Source organism: Panthera uncia, assembly GCF_023721935.1.
Source record: "Panthera uncia isolate 11264 chromosome A1 unlocalized genomic scaffold, Puncia_PCG_1.0 HiC_scaffold_17, whole genome shotgun sequence".
Lineage (NCBI taxonomy): Eukaryota > Metazoa > Chordata > Mammalia > Carnivora > Felidae > Panthera > Panthera uncia.
This window is the reverse complement of record NW_026057577.1, coordinates 130,262,047-130,269,902: the sequence shown is the minus strand read 5'-3', so window position 1 is coordinate 130,269,902 and position 7,856 is coordinate 130,262,047. Positions and strand designations below refer to the sequence as shown.

General features: G+C 35.5%; 1 non-coding gene across 1 annotated transcript; it reads left to right on the top strand.

Annotated features, from left to right (window-relative positions):
- The first annotated feature begins 2,589 nt into the window (after positions 1-2,589).
- LOC125935941 (U6 spliceosomal RNA) lies at positions 2,590-2,696 on the top strand. The gene has a single exon (XR_007461901.1). It is a non-coding gene; the product is annotated as a U6 spliceosomal RNA (small nuclear RNA).
- The last annotated feature ends 5,160 nt before the right edge of the window (positions 2,697-7,856 follow it).

The window sequence follows — 7,856 nt, the reverse complement described above, 5'->3', positions numbered from 1 at the left end:
TGTGTAGGTTTTTCAACCCTGAACTCTAGTTGAGTTCCCAACAATAGGCAGGATCCACTGGAAGGCATTACATGTGTGAGCCTTTATATGAATCCTGCATCCGGCCATGCTCTATTCTACCCCAGCTGATGCTACTCAGTGAGGAGTTGTCCCCAGCGGCCCTGCCCAAGTTGAAAATTGTAAGCAAAATAATTTCTTTTTGTAAATAAATTATGGTTCTTGGATATATGGTCATTTCCAACCTTGCACCCATATGTATTCACTTATTTATTAAAGTTCGTGGGGCGCCTGGGTGGCTCAGTGGGTTGAGCGTCCGACTTCCGCTCAGGTCATGATCTCGCGGTCTATGAGTTCCAGCCCCGCGTCAGGCTCTGTGCTGACAGTTCAGAGCCTGGAGCCTGCTTTGGATTCTGTGTCTCCCTCTCTCTCTGCCCCTCCCCCTCTCATGCTCTGTCTCTCTCTGTGTCAAAAATAAATAAACATTTAAAAAAATTTAAAGTTCAATATATATTCATTGAAGGGTAATAAGTCTTGGCTCTGAGGACACACTGATTGTGTAGGGGTATGTTCACTAGTACATCTTTATGTCACACACACACTACACATTCCAAACAATACCCTCATAAATACACACAATAAGCTACATGTGCATACACTAGAAGCAGGTATAGCAGAAAGCAAGCAAATGTTAATTGCATAATTGACTAAGAAAAAGACCTTGATGAAGATTTTTCAAAATTATTTGATTCAAGTTGCAATATAATACCTTCCAATGTTCAGTTCCATTATTCTCTTTTAAATTACGATTTTCTTTACTGTTTAGCATCTCCTTTCTTTTTATATGCCTCAAAGACACAACAACCAATTTCCTGTATCCCTGTTTGGCTTTCATTTAGCTGGTTGTGTTAAGACAATCTGTCTTGAAACCGTATTACTGGCTTGAAGGCCCCGGGTAAAATCTTACAAACTCAACAGCGTGATGCACTGAGGTTTCATAACAACAATTTTCACCTTTGTGGAAACACATTCAATGAAATGACAAACTGTGATGTAATATTTCCTTTGGAGAATAAGGCACACATTTCTCAACTCTACACAAATTTGTGTGGTTGGTTTCCGTATAAAACAAAAGTGTTGTTATTGTTATTTCCTTACCGGATTGCTGAAACCACATACGTTCTTTTATTTGTTGTCTAAAAATCTACTGTATTGACTTTCAAAGTATCATATACATGGCAATTAGTACCATTTTTTCAAGTTGATTTGGAAAAAGGGAAAATTTTCACTTTATATTTGTTCCTCCAGTATTCTTTGAATTAAAAAAAAAAAACAGTTACTCATTTACCATGAATGAAAATATCTTAGTCAACTCAAGCAGCTGTAACAAAACGCCATAAGCTGGGTGGCTTCTCAAACACAAGTCTATTCCTCGCGGTTCTGAACGCTAAAAGTCTGCAATCAGGGAGAACCGGTGGCAACTTGGTCAGGTTCTGGTGAAAACCCTCCTCTGGGTTTCAGTTTGTTGACCATCTTCACGTGGTGCCAAGAGAACTGGCGAATCCTCAGGCTTCTATAAAGGCGTTTATCTCATTCACGAAATTTCTGTCCTCGTAACCTAATTACCTCCCAGAGCCTCCCACCTTTAGCTATCATCACATTGGGACTAGGGCTTTAACATATAAATTTGGGGTGACATAAACATTCAGTCTACTGCAGAGAGTATATAGTAAATGATCTCTCTGTCTCAGAACTGATCAAGGGGTTAAAATGTCAAGATAAATGATGTCTGACAAGCATTTGTACGAAGCATATATGTACCATTTGTTGAAAAAAAAAATTATGTATGTGAATTCAATCTAAAGTCCCATGAAACACTAGCTATATTGTGCTCTTTTCTTTTTTTTTTTCTGTTTTTTTAAAGTTTTTTTTTATTTACTTTTGAGAGAGAGACAGAGAGAGTAAATGGGGGAAGGGCAGAGACAGACGAAGAGCGAGAATGCCAAGCAGTCCCTGCACTGTCAGCACGGAGTCTGATGTGGGGCTCTAACTCACAAACCATGAGATCATGACCTGAGCCAAAACCAAGAGTCAGACGCTTAACCAACAGAGATACCCAGGTGCCCCTGTGTTCTTTTCTTTTTCTTGAAAAGAATGAAGATGAGTTAAACAAAGTACATAGTGTATTCTTGGATAGAACATCAAAATTACTCAACAAGGAGCCAAAAAACGTAGATCAGAATTTTAAATCCATCAGCTATTAAATACATAAACTTCGGTCAGGCTGTTACGTAGGCTGATTCTGCCTATGTAAATAAATAAGCAAAAAAATAAATGAGAAGGGGGCTTGTAGAGTGCATCGTAGTCTCAACACAAAGACAGTGAATGTATATCTGCTAACAAAACATTCTATAAAGTAATTACACTTGTAGCTGATGTCAAAAGCCAGAAAGAATTGACAACATCCTTCCTCCCAAAAAGGGAACATTGAACCATCCACTGATTGAAATGAGGAGGCACAGAAACCACCAGGAGCCCTGAACCTGAACATCAGGTCTAGAATGTGAGAACAACATCAAGGGTATATGTCCTGTGCTCACTTCGGCAGCACATATACTAAAATTAGAACGATGCAGAGAAGATTAGCATGGCCCCTGCGCAAGGATGACACGCAAATTTGTGAAGCGTTCCATATTTTTAATAAATTTCATATATTAAAAAAATAAATAAATAAAAAAAATAAAAAAAGGGTATATGTCCTATGTTTGTCAGGCATTCAAGGATGGGAATTCAAAACATTCTTACTGTCAACCCAGATTTGTGGTAGAAAACACAGATCTGAGATGTGCAGACAGAAATGCCATGTGAAAGTCATGAAGCCATCCTTGTAGTATGTGCGTGTAAGAGCCAGACCGCACTATAGAATAAAAAATGGTTGTAAAACAACAACAACAAAAAGGTAAGAAAAGCCTAATGAGAACTTCTAGTTTTAGAAGCGGTGAATGCCTAAACCAAGATCATGGTGATCCAACTGAGAAGACAACTTTTGCTGAAGATAAGCAGACAAAACAATTATAAGATAATTAGAGATAATACATAGATCCAAATAAAAGGAAAAATCACTTAAGGTGTTATAATTATAATACAATCTGAAGGTCTTCCTACTGTATTCCAAGTTATATAAGATAAGAATCTTTAAAAATAACTTCAATATAAATATAGGTGGATTATAAAAATGACCAAGAATTACTAGAAATTAAACAGTATCAACAATGAAATTACACTGGTGAAAAAATACAAAACTTAAGGGATGGGCTAAATTGATATTACAAAGCTGAAAATAGAATTAATATATTTAATTAATAAAGAAAGAATAAAGAATTAGTAAATCTAAAGGAGGAACAAGAGAAATTTTTAAACATTGTTCAAAGCGTTAGAAAATAAGACAAAAAGCCTCACAAATATAACTCAAAATGGATCACAGATCTACATGTAAAACACAAAACCATAAAACTCTTAGAATACAGGAGAAAATGTAAATGATCTAGTTAAAATATAAATGTTATATCTAGATGACTTTTTAGAGATAACACCAAAGGCATGATCCATGACAGAAATAATGAATAAGGTTGGATTTCATTAAACTTTAAAAATCTACTCTTTGAAAGACAATGTCAAGAAAATAAGAAATAAGCCAGACTGAAAGAAAATGTTTGCAAAACGCAAATCTGATAATCAATAGTTACCTAAAATATGCAAATAACTCTTAAACCTCAATAATAAGAAAACAACTCAATAACGGATGAATCAAAGACCTTATTAGACACCACAACAAAACAATATATTCAGATGACAAAGAAGCATATGAAAAGATGCTCACTATATGTAATCAGAGAAATTCATATGAAAATAACAATAAAATTCCACTACACATCTATTAGAATGGCCAAAATCAAGTACGCTAACAACAGCAAAGGCTGACAAGGAGGTAGGGCAATAGGAATTTTCGTTTCTGTTGGGGATACAACTTGGTACAGCCACTTTAGAAGACAATTTGGTATATATATATATATGTTTATACATATATATACACATATATACGTACATATATTTATTTGTTTTTAATTAAACCTATCCATCATGCGATCAAACAGTCACATTCTTTGGCATTTGCTCCAAGAGTTGAAAACTCATGTTCACACAAAAACTTGCACAAATATATTTACTGCAACTCTATTCATAATTGTCAAAATTTGTAAGCAGCCAAGATGACCTTCAGTAAGCAAATGGATAAACTGTGTTGCCTCCAGACAATGGAGTCTTATTCAGTACTGAAAATAAATGAGCTACCACACCATGAAAAGACAAAGAGGAATCGAAAATGCAAATTACCAAGTTAAAGAAGCCAATCTGGAAAGGGTACATGCTGTATGATTCCCACTATATGACATTCTGGTGAAGAAAGAATACAGAGACAGTACAAAAGATCAATGGCTTCTAGGGACTGTGGGGGTGAAGAGGGATGAATAGGTTGTGCACGGAGAATTTTTAGGAGTGAAAATACTTTTTACTTTACCATAATAATGGATACATAGAATTATACATTTATCTAAACTCATAGAACATACACCAAGAGTGAACCATAATGTCAACTATGGACTTTGGGTGATGATGATGTATCAGTGTAGGTTCATCAGTTGAAACAAATTTTGCACTCTGGTGGAGGATGTCAATAATGGGGGAGGCTACGCATGTATGAAGACAGAGGGTATGTGGGAAATCTCTGTACCTTCCTCTCCATATTGCTATAAACCTAAAACTGCTCTAACAAAATAAAGTCTTAATTAAAAAAAGAATATATATCCATTTAGGAGGCTATAAATTAAAAAAAAAATTAAAACATAAGTAAACCCACAGAAAACGAAAGGAAAGAAACAAAATAAATCTGAAAATAATAAAATAGAAAATAAACATATAATAGTGAAAAATTTTCAAAACAAGACAATGAAATTAGTAATGGGAAATGATAGGGTCCTAAGAAGTATGCACATTTAGAAAAAGAAAATAAAATAAGAGAGGTTAAAGGACTTAAGTTGTCAATTTAGTACCAGGAAAATAGAACGGTGATGTAATGGCTAAGAATTTTCCAGGATTAAAGAAAAGTATTTGTTGTTGTTGTTGTTTTTTTTTTAAACTTTTTTAATGTTTATTTATTTTTGAGAGAGACAGAGACAGAATATGAGTGGGTTAGGGGCAGAGAGAGAAGGAGACAGAATCCAAAGCAGGCTCTAGGCTCTAAGCTGTCAGCAAAGAGTCCGACTTGAGCCTAGAACTCTTGAGCTGTGAGATCATGGCTTGGGCTGAAGTTGGACGCTCAACTGAGTGAGCCACCCAGGTGCCCCAGAAAGTATTTGTTGTTATATTGCAAAACATGTTGAATCACCAGCAGGGAAATTAGAAGGAAAAAAAAAAAAACTGAATTATTGGATTCTTTTTCACTGTTGCTTCTTATACCCACATTCCTTCCTTTCAGTTTCTTTTTCTATCATGTTGGATATCTAGAGGGAAGGATTAGTAGTAGTAAACCCTCATTATATCTGAAACGTATTTATCTATCTTCACTATAATTGACAGACTACCGAGGTACAGAATTCCAACTTGAGTTATTTTCTTTAAGTCTTTAAATGGATTATTCCATTGCATTTGGTTTCTATTGTGTGTGAAAAGTTGCTGTCACACGACTATCATTCAACTATATGAAATTTGTCTATTCTCTTTAGTGCCTTCCAAGCTGTTTTTTTATTAATCCATGTAAGAAATTTAAAGATATAATTTAATACAGAGGAAAATGATATCTGAATATATCAGTGGGAAATAAGAAGCAAGAATGAAAAAGCATTCATAAAGTGTTGATAAACCTTTATAATTATCTACAGAAAAGAATATGGCTATGTACATATATGTATATATGAATTAAATGAATATATATATGAATTAAATGAATATATATATGTATATATATGAATTAAATGCCAAAAATAATGCTATAAAACATAGGGAAAGGACAAAAGAAAAATTCAAGTTTCTCAAAATTGTGACATGGCTGAAGAAAAAGATAAAGATATTAATTAGCATTAAACATAAAAAGATATATAAATTAATGCAGGTATTTATTTGTGATTAAAACTTGATAAATTTAGTCTATCTATGCAACTCAAATTCCCCAGTAAAAGTTTATATGAAATTGTCAATCATTTTATAAGAATATCAGATAATATACATATCTTCATATATACAAAGAGATAACTATAGTCATGGGTTTGTTAAAAAATAGTTAAGGGGCGCCTGGGTGGCTCAGTCAGTTAAGCGGCTGACTTCGGCTCGGGTCATGATCTCGCGGTCCATGAATTTGAGCCCCGCGTCGGGCTCTGTGCTGACAGCTCAGAGCCTGAAGCCTGTTTCAGATTCTGTGTCTCCCTCTCTCTGACCCTCCCCCGTTCATGCTCTGTATCTCTCTGTCTCAAAAATAAATAAACATTAAAAAAAATTAAAAAAAAATAGTTAAGTATACTGATGGCTTCTCAACTTTGGCGATACTGACATCTTAGGCTGGGTATTCTTTGATGTGGGGCCTGACCCGCAACTTGTATTATAGGATGGTTGTAAGTATCCCAGAACCCACTTACTGGATGTCAGTAGCACCCTTCTGGTTGGATAATCAAAATCTTCAGATAATGATGGCCATTACTAAAGAAGAAAAGAAGGAGAAGGAGAAAAGAGCATGGAGGAGGAAGGAAGGAGGAGGAGGTGGGGGGAGGAGAAGAGAACATAATAAATGTTAGTGAAAATGTAGCAAAATTAGAATAGTTGTGCACTTATGATGAGATGTGAAATGGTGAAGACACTTTAAAAAAATGTTTATTTTTGAGAGAGAGAAAAAGACAGAGGGTGGGGAAGGGGCAGAGAGAGAGAGAAGGAGACAGAGAATACCAAGCAGGCCCCCTGCCATCAGAGCTGGATTTGGAGCTTGATCTCACAAACCATGAGATCATGAACTGACCTAAAATCAAGACTTGGACACTTAACTAACTGAGCCACCCAGGCATCCCGGTGAAGACAGTTCGATGAACAGTATGGCAGTTCCTGAAAATTAAACATAGATTTACTACGCCTTCTAGCAATTCCACTTTAGAATATATACCAAAAGAATGGCAAGTAGGAACTTGAACCGGTATCTGTACACCCATTAGTAAAAGCATTATTCACAACAGTCAAATTTGGAAATAACACACACGTCCATTGACAGATAAATGGATAAACAAAATGCGGTAGATTCACAGAATACAATATTATTGGGTTTAAGAAAGAAGGAGATTCTGAAGTATGTCACAACATGAAAAAACCTAAGGACGTTATGTTAACCGAAATAAACCAGGAACAAAAGGACAATTACAGTGTGATTCTACTTATAAGAGGTACTTTAAGAAGTCAAATTCATGGAGATAGAAAGTAGAATGGTGGTTGCCAGGGTCTAGGGAGGAGACTGGGGGGCGGGGTTAGTGTTTAATGGGTATAGAGTTTCAATTTAAGAAGATGAACAATTTTGGAGATGGATGGTGATGATGGTTGTACCACAATGTGGATATTCTTAATACCACAGAATTACACGCTTATAAATTATTAAATGGTAAATTTTATATGTTGCAAATTTTCCCTGTCTCTCTCTCTGTCTCTCTCTGTCTCTGTCTCTGTCTCTGTCTCTGTCTCTCTCTCTCTCTCTCTTTCTCACATACACACACACACACACACACACACACACACTCACACACCAATAAAACTTCTAGGGACCACACTAAGGA